This window comes from Lates calcarifer, linkage group LG18 (genome assembly GCF_001640805.2).
Source record: "Lates calcarifer isolate ASB-BC8 linkage group LG18, TLL_Latcal_v3, whole genome shotgun sequence".
NCBI classification, from domain to species: Eukaryota; Metazoa; Chordata; class Actinopteri; family Centropomidae; genus Lates; species Lates calcarifer.
The window spans coordinates 10,224,919-10,238,389 of record NC_066850.1 but is presented as its reverse complement, the minus strand read 5'-3'; the positions used below and the strand labels follow the sequence as shown (position 1 = coordinate 10,238,389).

The 13,471-nt window shown below is 41.8% G+C and overlaps 1 protein-coding gene across 7 annotated transcripts in view; it reads right to left on the bottom strand.

Moving 5' to 3' along the window:
* The window catches only part of syt1a (synaptotagmin Ia), a 154,638-nt gene that overhangs the window by 73,473 nt on the left and 67,694 nt on the right, over positions 1-13,471 (bottom strand). For 3 of the 7 annotated variants that reach the window (XM_018662018.2, XM_018661999.2, XM_018662000.2), the window contains one exon: positions 7,796-7,889. The exons of 2 other annotated variants lie outside the window; for them this stretch is intronic. The gene's annotated coding sequence lies outside the window, so the exon portion shown is untranslated. Of the gene's footprint in view, positions 1-7,795; positions 8,120-13,471 lie in introns of those variants that run through there. 2 more of the 7 variants (XM_018662007.2, XM_051077578.1) reach the window with 2 other exon arrangements.

Genomic DNA, 13,471 nt, shown 5'->3' with positions numbered 1-13,471 from the left:
GGGATGATGCAACAAAATGCAAAATACCTAAAAATGCAAAATACCAGTCTGGCATTGCACACAGTAACCAACTTATTAGTGAGCTGTAACCAAAAGAGGTTATCTTGGCCCCTGCACTCAGTCCCTTAAGACATTTTAGTCCCAAGGGTAAACCCGGACCAAGCAGCAACTATTGGTGGAGACGGTAAATTAGCACTTAGAGTATTCAGTGAATGTCAGACTCAAGCCACCATAATCCAGCAGCTCCTTCTCTGCATGAACTGCACTCTCCCTCTCTCTGTGCATCCTGGGTAATTTGTTTCTCCTGGGGGTTTATCATATCAGGAGCCAGAGAGGTTATTTATACTGACAGTTATGGCATAGAGAGAGAAAGAGCAAGAGAGGAAGGGCTGAGAGAGAGAGAAAAACTCCATTCACACTATGTATAGGATATTATTGCTTTAATTCCATAAGTTCTAATTGTTGTAAAACAGTAACTTGGTAAACAAAGAGCCCCTCAACTTTGGTACTTAACATGCTGGGATTTTCACTTTACTTTCCACTCCAAGAAAACAGACTTGTAATGATGGCAAGAAGCTGTTTAACAAGATATGCCACTAGTCTTCACACCCAGGTGGTCTTAGGCAATAGACTCAAATGTGGAAGGGTGGATTTCGCTAATTTGGCTTCAAAATTTCAGGAACAACGCGTTCAACCCAAAAAATTCAGTCACGACTTTTGGCAGTAGGTGAAAGTGACAATGGATGAATAATGCATGAGCTCAATGTGCTGCTGTTAATCACAGTAATCTCGCACAGTGCTATATCTCCTCCCAACGCACACGCATACAGACAGACACACACACACACCTCCATCTCTCCTTTGATCTGAGAGCAGGTCATGTGAAATCAGGTGAAGCTATTAAGGAGATAGAGATAAAGAAAAGTTTAAAGTAAGTATTCTTGTACTATCTAAACATTTTATTCTCAGTTCTCTCACTTCATCCTCACTTACTGAAATTCATCACAATGTGCGTGTGTTAGAGGATAGGGGGTCGCTTCTCCAAGGGAAATGCAAAGGCACTGATTGCATTCTACCAGGCTTTTCAAACCTGGCTTTTCTGCGAGTCCTCAACAAACGAATGCAGGGAAAAGGTGAATTCAAACTCGCACTGAATCCTTTTACACGACCCACTTGCCTCTGAGCTCAGCAGCTCTGAAATGTATCCACATATTTCTCCCTCCACCATCACAATCACGCAGACATAAATCAACAACTTTGCATACGAATACAGTGTATACGAATACATTTGCATGGGTGTGCATTCATGTCCATGTGCTGCAACTGTAAGCCCTCTGAGGCACATCTGTAATGGGATCTGTTTCTCCCATAGTGGACCTCCTCGATGGGGTAGCTGATAATATACTCCCAAGTGGACATCTAAGATCAGCGATTACCCTCCATTTACCACAGCCTGTTCACCTTCAGGGCATGTCGATGCATCAGAGGACAGAGTTTGGAGAAAAAGCCTGATTTGAAGATAACCTCCTGGCTTTTTCCTTTCTGTGTCAGCCTTTTAACATGACAGATCCTTTAATTGCAGTAAACTGGGATTGACCGAAGGGTTACAGATGGTGACACCACCCAGGTCACCCTGGTAAATGGAAAAAGAGAAAAGCTGGAACTCTAATTTTGGTAAAACACTTGCAGTATGAGCACAAAGGTTGTGTTTTGTCCTTGCTTTTTCCGAGGCTGGCAGGGTAAAAATCAAAGACATTGATCAACAGCAAACGACAGAGGAAGAGGTGAAAAACGTCAGAAAATGGGTTTTGTTCACCAAGACGAAGGGTCAGTTAACAGTTACTTTACTTCATCTACATGTAAACAATACGCTTAAGAGATTATGTCAATTAAATCACACCTGCTAATGTAAATTCTTATTTTAATAAATGTATACTTGTATAATTGTTAAAACAGGTGAAATGACCACAATGATCAAAAAGACTAGGGTCTAATATATAATTACATATAATTCATGTTCATATTCATGTAAATTTACACAGTGCTAGTGTGAAAGTTCAACATAGTGCTATATTGATATAATAATCTACATTTTGAGCTTTGCTGTAATTAGATCAATATTCAGGACTTTTCTCTGATGACCTTCCTGAACCAGGAAATTAAAGGACTGATTTCGAAGCTGATGTTCAGCTCAAAGATCATCAATCCAGAGAGATAAGGTCCCATATTTTCAGCATAATATTGTCTCACCACAACAAGAATAAATGAATCCAGCATTAGTTCAACCAATCCAACTCTGTGAGCTTGTTTAAGATATACAGAAATGTAAAAGATATTTCTATCATTTTATTCCTTTTCACACCATCTTATGTTGCACTCTGTCAAACGTAAACCATCGGCTTTGCTCGGTGCTTCAACTACTGAAAACCAGTGGGTTGTTGCTATGCAACAATTAAATATGTTTGAGGTGTGCTTCTCTTGAGTTTCCTTTTACCTCTCAGTAACCTGTGCACTGAGGGCTGAAAGAAATTGCACCTTCTTGTTGCTGTCAGCTTTGCCCCCCTCCCTCTCTGTAAATAGAGGTCTCTGGTGAATATGCAGCCTTCTGTGGAGTCAGAGATGTAGTGATAAAAAGTAGCTCTTCTTTTCCGCTCAGATCGCAGCAGACAGCACACTGATTTACACAGTGCGATGACAAGGGCGACAGTTGCAGCATACTGAGATGGAAAATATAATCTTGCTCCACCCCCACTCTCACCTTCCTTCCTTCATCCCTTTCTTCATTTTAAGTCCAATTCACATCACCTCTCTCATCATGTGCCTCACCTCCCACCGTCAATGTTTCTGTTGCCTGACATCAGGGTTTCTCTAGTAGAAGGAGAGGTTATTAATGGGCAGTGCACTTGAAGAGGAACTGACCTGCCTCTGCGGTCAGATCAGAGGGTAAAACCACATGCGTGAACTCCCTCTCAGCCTCGTCTGTTTGACACAGGAAAATTAACTTGCGGAGGGCCAACGGTCCGAGTGCTGTCTAACCTGACGTGTATGTGTGGTCGTCAGCACTTCCTGCCTGTTCTCATGCTGGGAACGCTTCCTGTTCATTAGTCTCTGGTCATGACACAGCTCACAGAGACAAGGACATCTCAGAGGAGAGAAAAATGGCCACACCTTACTTTTATGGCAATGACAGTTGGCAAGGAAGAGGAGTGAGGCAGGGGCAAAGTGGAGGGGACTGAACGCATGGATGCCTCCCAGTCCATGACAGCGTTGAGCCAAACAAAGACAGCCGCATGTGTGTTTGCTTCTTTTTCCGGACCTTATTATTAACACACCAGCGGAAAACACTTAACTCATGCCTATTCAATTATGCTAATGCAAACATATACAAATGACCCCAGTTAGTTATTAGCTGTCTCAATTAGGGGACATGTGTATGGGGCCTCAGAAGAGAGAGAGGAAGATCGAGAGAGATAGGGGAGTGACGGGTGGTTTGCTGTCCACTAGTGAGACAGGAGCCTTAGGGCAAGACTTGCAGCTTTTATTGTTTCAGTCAGGGTATGTGGGCATGAGGGCTGGAGATCTGCTGTACTTGGAGAACACGTGGCAAGGCACAAAATTAATGTCATGCTGAGCTCATGTATGCATATTAGTGTGGACACGTGTGCATGAGCAGAAGTGGCTCTTATGTTTCTGGCTTCTCTCAGTGTATCAATAAAACCACAAAGGCGCTGAGTGGCTACGTACAACATTGTCTATGAACTCTACTGCCAAAGATCAGAGAGCAGACAACAGCAAGCTTTCATCTAACAGCCCTTAGAGAAATAAGCAGTTTTAACGTCTGATTTCACACCCTCTCACTGTGTTCACCCTTATCGAACAGAAGATGTAAAATAAATCTAATTAATTCATGAAACCTGGTGATTTGCAACCAGCTACAGAACACACAGCCCTGGTTATTTTGAAAATGTTATTATACTGATGAGTGTACTAAACTTTAAACACAATAAATCTGAATCACAGAGCTGCGATTTGAAAAGGAAAAACTTACTAGTCAAGATTTGTGGTTGTGATTTTTGTCAGTGCAACAAGAGAACTAATACATCACTCTGTGACGTTATCAAGGAACAACTGCTGAATCTACAGTTAGGAGCGGACTAACTATATGTAATTTCCTTTGAAGAAGTTCTTGTCATTCTCCACTCCCCCTTTCTTTGCTTCCTTTTGGGGTGTGACGTTAAAATGGTGCTTTCTCAATAAAGTTTTACAGATTTATGTGTGTTTCCGTGATCTAATTTGCCATTTCTTTGGTTCTTTTCAAATATATCTTGATGCCATATGTCTCGCTCTTGAACACCAGTGAAAATAATGGAAAGAAGTCTAAAACTTTATCACTCTATCCCTGACAAAGTGTGATATGTTGTATTTTTACAAACATAGAAAACTATATCTATATCTATTGTTGTATAGCTCAGTCTGCCATGTCCTCACTGACTGACTGTTTTTGTTTGTTTACTGACATGCCTTTGGGTCTACAGATTAAAGGACAAAAAGCTACAGAGCTATAGCACAGAGCATCATAAGTGTCGCTGAGAAATTTTATGCTCCGGTGACTTTTACGCACTGTGGCAAAGCACATACCCTGTTTGTAAGCTCTGCCAGTTTGGCAACTGTTGTAATTATTTATCCAAGTTACATGGTTAAGTACTGAGCACTGTCGCCCGTGGACTCAACTGACAGCCAGTGTTGGTTTGTAAACACAAATAGATTAAGGTGGGCAAATATTCAAACACTGCTATGCCTGAACTTTAGTGACTGTGCTTTCTGCAGCCAAAATATAAAATCTGTCACTCCCCTCACCATCATCATCATCAAGGCAGTATTCGCCATCATTTTCCCTGCTTTGACACTGTGAGCCCTGTAGTACATTTATGATTTTATGGACTACTGGTGCCTCCACAAGAGGTGGTGCTGAAATTTCACCCTCCTCTGCTTGTTGCCACCTCTCCCCCTCTGTACAGGAGCGCTGTCCATGGTTCTGAATCAGCGCTGCATGGCCTGAGCACAGATGCTCTTCCCATAAAGAAAAAAAAACAAAAAAAACAAAACAGATTTTTGCTGGCTGGCTGGCTGGAGCAGCTTGGACTTTGTCTCAGAGCCGAGTCTGTCTGTAAGAGGCAAACAAGCCAAAGTCTCAGCAGGCAGGGAGCTCCACGCCCTGTTTGCTTCAGAGCTGTCACATGTGACAGCGTCATCTACAAAGGGATGGGGAGGCTGGAAGCCTGAATACATCCTTTAGATGGTTACAAGACATGACTGTGGTTGGGGCTGGATGGAATATCGCCTGTCCCAAAACGAATGATCTCAGTAATTCTTACTTTGCCCAAATGTGTGAACGTCTTCGGCAGCCAGTTGAATGTGTGAAGAGATGAAAGCAGACGTGCTGCCTTTCAGCCATCAAAACCATTTCCTGTTATTTCTACGTTCTGCTTCGTGCCTGTGTTTTAACATTCAGATGGACAACATTGTGAATGTGCATCCAGTGGGATGTTGTGTGAAAAGAACGGCTGATCCCTGCTCATGAGAGGCCAACCCTTCCTCATCCTGTCTTTCCCCGGAGTAGAAAAGCCAGCCAATCAGAGTGGATGAGGCAATGAGTCACGGAGAGAGCGGACTGCATCCAGTGGACCGAAAGCGAGCTGCCTGCTCTGGGCAGGAAAGCTGTAACATCCCTGTATGGAGTGATCTGGTCAGAACTCTTGTACACACCAACACCAGCATACAGGAAAAGCATGTACACTTAACAAACATATTCTATTTTTCCCCAAAAAACTGAACAGGTTTGAAGATAAAAGTATAATTTTCTCTCCCACATTACACTTTAACGTCCTTCTCTTCTGTTTTATTAGATTTATGAGACAAGTCCTTACTCACAAATGTTGCCACCCCTTAATAACTCACAAATCACCCACTGTAACATTGCAAGGTTGTGTGAAGGTCAACATATTGCCTGGATACAACTCAGGCTGAGCTGTGTTTAAGCGTTTTCATAATGGTATAGTACAGTATAGTACGTGTCACTCAAAGCAGAACAGCCGTTAGATAAACAAAAACACTGTGTGAATGGGCAGCGTGAATGAATGCCAGAGACGTTCATTAACTATTGATGCAATGGGTGATCTCACAGCTGGATACACGTCACACACCATGGACACACACACAGTTGTTCGATCACATGACATTGCCAGCGTGTGCAATATTTTCCAAGAAAGGGATTAAATTGTTCTCAAAGGGAATGAATTATATCAAATAGCTCGCACAAATGACTCCAGATTTTACACATAAATCTAATGGTAACAATGGGCATGAATATGAGCGGTGAGCAGATTGTTCAGGTCCACTATTGGATGTACAAATCCATTTTCCAAGCAGCCACAAAGGCATGGTGGATGTGAATGGGGTTTATAGGACCTTGTAGGAGAATAAAGGATTTGGAAAGGAATGGAAAATTGGAGTCAAAATGGAACTGAAATCCAACTGAATTGGTTTTGCGTCTGAAAAGACTGAAGCTTGCGTGTTGGCTTTCATGGCTTGTTCCTGCACAAGACAATGGAATCAAATAGACAGGGGCTATTTGAAGCCCCACAGTCTACCAACCTTCATATCTTTCATGTTTCTAAATGAGAGAAGAAAGAAAAAAAAAAGTGCGAATGTTATTAAGAACAGAGGAGCTTTGTTCAGCCTCTGGCCCTCTGGTCTGTCTTTGTTTAATAGTCTACTGTATGTCAGCGTGCGTGCGTGCATGAAGGGAGGGACGGTAAGGAAGAGAGATGGACTAGTTCATTTCAGTTGAATCTGGGATAATGAGGACAGAGAGGGAGAGAGGAAGAGATAAGGGATGACAAAGGGGAAATGACAAACAGCAGGGAAGGCAGTGCAGTGATTCGATTACTGTACTAACTTCTCATTAAATGACAAAGAAAGCAAGCCCTGGGTAAGGATGCCATAATACTGAATAGATACAACTGCTAAATACAGCAAGGCTTTTCTCGTTTCGTAGGGGAATAACTGTCTCTCTTGACTTCTCTGCTGCCACCTGACCCTCCGTGGGAGTCTGCTTATCCCTGCCTGTCACAGATCCTATCAGCTGTAAAAGCCACATCCCAGTCGGGTCCCACACATGAATGTAAACGTGTTAATATAGTTTTCAGTTTTCAAATATGAGTCACACAGATACTTCAGAAAAACTGACGATATTTGAATAAACTCTGATTTCTAGCGCTACTATTAAACAGCATACTATTTCACGGGGGAAGGAACAGTAGCAAAACAAGAACGTGAGACAAAAAAAAGTGCCATGAGTTTTTGCGCACCTTCTAGTTTCTCCTAAATTAATCCAATCTTTGATTTTTTTTTCCTTCTAAGTAATCCCTGTCATTGTAAATCTGAAACCCTCCTGACATCTGTCCCCCTGGATGAGCTTCTGTCAAAAAGACACACCAGCTCCTTCTCTTCCTCCTCCTCCTCCTCTATACGACTCTTCCAATCACAAATACAGTACAATGTCCTGCGAGCCATGTTAGCTGACATGCTCACACACACAGACATGTGCACACTTCAAAAGCAGCATGTGTCATCCATTTCAACCAGGCATCACATGTATTGTTTTCAAAGCAAGCAACACAAATGAGAGCTCTCATACCAGTGGATTGTATAGCCATGCTTTCACCATCTCCACACTGCCATTCTCTTATGTTCCCCCTTTTTTTTCCTCTTTTTTTTTTTTTTGATCTCTTACCTGGCAGCACGTGCTCTCTTTCCTGGGTCCTCTTCACAATCCCAGGAAGGGTTTCAGATAAGTTCTGCTTTCGCTGAGGGAGCTCGGTGTGGCACTTTGAGAGGAAGAAAAAAAAGAAAAAGAAAAAACAAAGGCTCAAAAAGCAATGTCCCCCTTTTTTTTATTTTTTTTTAAATTTCACACGACGGCTCAAGAAGCACTCACGATCACACAATCGAACACGCAGTCAACAGCCCCGGCAAGCAAGCAGCTCGCTATTCCTTCCCTCCCTCTCTCTCTCTCTCTCTGTCCGTGACACTCGCCTCCTCTCTTCCCGCCCACCTACTCCAGCCCCCTCCCCCGACTTCTCTCTTTCTCTATCTCTCCCTTGCTTGCTCTTCTTCTGTCAGGCAAAATGCACACAGCCCCTCTATCTCTCAGCTCACTATTTTCTGACATTTTCCCCCACCCACTCACACCTTCTGCTCCATGAAAACAAATATCAATTGGAGGTACTATTAGATCTGCCTTTCCACACATCACCAACAAACTTATTCTTGGTTTAAAGAGCGTTTCAGGCGTCAGTTTTTCTTGAAATAAGACAAAGAGCCTTGTGAAAGCCTAATAACATCACATGATGTGATTAATGAATAATGGTAATGAGACATTCATGCTGTAGTCTGACTCCCTTTCTAAAAGCCAACACCGTCACTTATTCACACTCATTTTTCTAAAGTCTCATCTTTCCAACTATTCCTGCCCCTCCTCAGGTCCCGCTGGTGTATTTGATGCTACTCACGTCCCATTCTTCAGACAGCTAGTCAAGGGCATTCCCAGAGTAAGTGTATGCTAATGCTCTGCCTCAAAGGAGCTGCCTGGCGTCCCCTCGACTCACAGTCCAACCAGATGTGGCACTCAGCTCTCCCAGGGAGGGGGCAGCAGATGCAAAGGCAAAGGACAACCAGTAGCAAAAAAAAAAAAAAAAAAAAAAAAAACATCTGCCAAGAAATTGGGTCTCATTTGACTACTCAAATGGAGACAGAGAGGGCTGACAGCGCCTGACCTGATAGAGGTGTGGGTGTTAAATGGTCCTTTATTGGCATTAAATGCAGAAGTGCTTGGGCCTAAAGCCAGCTTTAGTTTTCAGGCATGAGAAGTCAACAACAAACGGCCCTGTGTAAAGCCCTAACAATATATCTTAACATTCCCCACATTTTTGTTCACATGCATCCATTCATTTATTCATTTCTTTTCTGGCCCAACTGGTCTACTTGTGCCTAGCCTGGCATCAAGAAGGTCAGCGACAATGTGGAGCCAAGTTACTTGGAAACTCCACGCAGTTTCTGAGTATTTGACATGATACCTACTATTCTGTGCTAGACTAAAACTAAAAATCTGCATTTAAATCGGGAACTGTCGGATCAAGGACTATGTAAACAAGATCACTAATCTAACCAGTAATCAAGAACACATTTTGGTCATTTCCAAAATAAAATAAATACCTAACTCTTGAAGAAACATCCACATTATCATGAGTGTACCTTTGAAGGTGCAACTTGAAAAAGTTATTTGTTTGCCTTGGCAAGTAACATATGGCAAACTGAGACTGCAGATGGAGCTTTGTTTTGGTGGCTGTTACAGAGGTCAACATTGTTTATGCCATTTTCTGAGAAATAGTTTTGAAGCTAACACAATCTAACATTATGAGGCAAATATGTATGCTGATTAACTAATTCATTAGTTTCTTATTACACAATAATCACTCACACTACATCACCATCCTGCTAACCAGACAACTCGTAGGCAGGATGTTTATCGTGCTCCAAACCCATCCATCAACCAATCACAGGCTCGAAAACAAAGGCATGTGATTAATACTAACTGCTATACAGTGCCACATTTTGAATCATATGTCATTTCAAGTGTGTAGAGTGTGTGTGTGTTGCCAGCTCATCACTCTTATGATGATAGCCAGTTATTTTTCTGTATTGCAGTATATCATTATTAAAATCAATATCAGTGATGGATCTGACAACTGTAATTTTCCTCTGTATCCTTTTTAGGTGTGTCTTAGATTTACAAGGCCAAATTATATTCACATTTAAATTAAACTTCTGCCTCAGGGTTACTTTCTAATAAGTTTGAGTCATTATTGTGTTGTTATTTGTGTCATGGGGAGTGTTGTGGTATATGTTTTGTGGCATGTTACACATATCTGGTCTGGAGTAGCTATATTTCAATACCTGAGGAGGGAGAGTTGCAAGGTTTTACTTGGGAACACTTCTGACAGGATGCATCAGAACTAAGACCGCTAAGTTATATTGTAGTCCATTAAAGAAGTTATTAAGATTGAACACTATCCATTATCAAAGTGTGACAGATTTTCACTAGCTTTCATGTGTTTAAATTGGAATCTGTGAGTAAGAGTTGTGCAGCACCCTGCTGGTAATGTTTGTCCTCTCTGTGGTTCCTGTCTGCCTTTCCATCCACACACTCATTTCCTTGACAGGTCATCTTGCATCTAATCAGTCCTCTCCACAGGAAATCCTTGAATTTACCTTCAAAGTGTTTGCTTGTTTTGTCTCCGGATTAATTATGAGGCATGTTATGGGTATCTATTCTACTCTACGGTACATCTGCCTTCTCAATTGTGAGCTGCTACAGAACAGGAGACTGCGGCAAACTGTAACTCTCCAAGATATGCAACTGCAGGCTTGAACAGATGTTACATGTGTGTGTGCTTTATGTGCACATGCATATGTCTATGAAGAGACCCAGCGTTTAAATAAAGCGCACAGACCGATAAGGCACAATGAGACACATGGTACTGTTGACAACACACACACACACACACACACAGACATATAGGCAGGACTGAGGCAAAGCAAACAGGGAGTCTGTGTTAATGATTACCAACTAACACCCTGCGTGGACACTGCACAGCTTGCTCCTCTGTACATAAGCTTTGGTTCATCGGCTGTGTGTGTTATGTGTGTGTCTTGTGTTGCGAGGCTGTTGGGGGATCGATGTGATGTGACCAGTGCAGATTTTTGGCCCTGCAGTCTTATGGTTCGACCCTAATGAGCAGAGGAGGAAGTGCATCCGTGCTGAGCGGCGCGGGCCATCCTCTATGGAGAATATCTGTTGTCTATCCCAACAAAGTCACCTAAACACACATCCCAGCACTGCAGAGGCCATTTGCTATCACAGCTAAGGGCTGGAAAAATTGCACACCTCCAGCACCTCTAAGCTTATCTCCCTTGCAAACGTAAACTGGCTGGAAGATAATAGTTTTAGCCAAACAATTTCTCTGAGAAAGAGAGTCAATAATGTGGAAAGTCTGTATACTGTATGAGTTGTTTTGAGATTAATGGCGCTCTAAACAGGAAAAATGGAGGCAGCTGTGAAATTACTAATGACTGAACTGGGTCTCTGGGTGCAGATTACTGTCCTCTGTGGACATCACTGAGCTCCAAAGGTGCAGGGCATACCATCATGTGGTAAAACAGCTAGCAGAGTGACATTCAAACACTGAGAGAAACAGATTTCTACTGTCTGAACATCCTGTTTTCCACTGGGGAGAATGAATATTTTGTCTCCTAAATGGAAATCTTGATAGTGACGGCATGTCTTGCATTCAGAATCCATTGAATTATCACTTTATTTGATATCTGTGCTATCTTGGAGAATCTGTGCTAGATACTGAGGTCAACAGTTTATTTGTAATAAAAAGAAAAACTGGGTAGTTTTGCTTAAGCGGTGATAGAAACTGTGCCTGAAAAAGCTGGGAAAAGAGTGCCACCACAAAGTTCAACACAAAATCCATATAAAAAGACAACAGAAAATGGAAGTACTTTTGGACTGACAAATGACGTCTGAACAGTGCAGTGTAGAAAGACCATAGCATCAACACATCAATACAGGGCCAAAATTACTATACAGCTATACCATATTTTTTAATTCAAATGTCATTTAAGAGGCTATAACAAATAATAAAGCTTTAGTTTGAAAAACAAATGCTGAGACTGAACATACTGACTAAAAGGCAGGTGTATCAATTCAAACAGGTCAAACCCTTTTAAGTCCAGCGTCCACTGTAACGCTCACGTAAAAGAAAAAAAAAGAAAACACAGTATGCCCTTTGCTTGCAACAACAACTTTCATCATCTCAATTTTAGTGTAGGGGAACAGGCACTGGCACACTTCAACATCTCAAAAGAAATGACAAGGGATATGAACAGGAAAGCTAAAAAAGCAAATCCTTCAAACCGGGAGCTTTCAGTGGTCAGCCTAAATGGAACAAGAAAGGAAAAAAGGGAAGAAGAGAGATCAGCAGGGTCAAAGAGGAATGAAAAGGGCGAAATGGCATTTAGAAGAAAAAGGTGGGGAAATAAAAGGAGATAGGTGAACAAAAAGGACAATTTCCCAAATGTCAGAAGCATTTGAATGGTCACCTTTGAACACTGCAAATCACTGTTCTTATTCAGCCACTAAAAGAAAAGCTTTAGAACATGAAGTTGGTGTTGTAGCTCATCTATACAAACCAGTACTGACTCATTTATTCTTGACTCAAACTGTACTGCACTTAGACAACAATGTTAAGCCTAGAAGGTATTTTTTAATCCATGTTTATGTTGCTCAATATTTGGGGGCGTAATTAGGTCATGGGTGTATCTTTATATGTATTATTTAGTGTGTTTGTGCAGGTGTACTGGCAAAGGGACATTTTCCTGATAAAAATCATGCAGCTGCATCACACATGGTAACAAGGTGACCGCTGCACTTTCAATATGCAGTTTAGAAAGAGTTATCATCTGCCCTTGGCAGCATATTTTACATTTGCTAATCTCCATATAGGTTTCCTGACGAGAACCTTACATTTCAGAAAACTGTCGTGTAGAGAGGCACAGCTTTAAAAGGGCACTAAATGGGCTGATGTGATTGCTACGATTGTTACCAGCCTCATTACATTACATTCATTTGGGAAATGCTTTTGCCAATCCTATTGCCACACAAGAGCAGTAATTGAACAGTAATTCTGTAAAGCCCCAGTTTAATGATCAGTGCCAACGTTTTAAAAATTCTTGCTCTGCATTATCTGTGCATGGCTCCTGTGGTTAAGGAGGTATAGCTTTATGTTAGTTAATTTAATCCAAAGCACTGTGCAATGAGTGCCTTCAAAACTTGAAAGGAACCAGAGCTAGATGTCTTCAGGACTCAAAAGAGCACCCACCCCTCTTAAACAAAAACTAAAATGATGGTCAATGCTCCAAGTGCTGTATTGTTGTTAGTTTTTCTTTGTAGTGAGATGTAAGTAAATGATAGCCGGGTTTATTGAGGTGGAGTCTAAGAAGGTGAGTTTTCAGGCTGTGGCTGATGCCATCTGATTACAGATTCTTTCAAATTCGATCCTGTTTTCATGTGTGTGAGCTTCGTGTGCCCTGGTGCGTCATGCACCGCCAGCCACAAAAATACTCAATGTTTGCCACCAATCCCCACCCACATGGCACAGTTGGCAGTGCTCTACATCCTGCACCATCATTCACAAAGTCACCACCAATGGTCAACAACATTACAATACCAATTTCTGCAAATTAATTACACTAATTCTGAGACACTAACTAAATCTTACTTTTTGCCTCATTAATGGATTCAAGTTGTATTGCTTTGACCCACCCAGAGTATCCAGTGCTAATT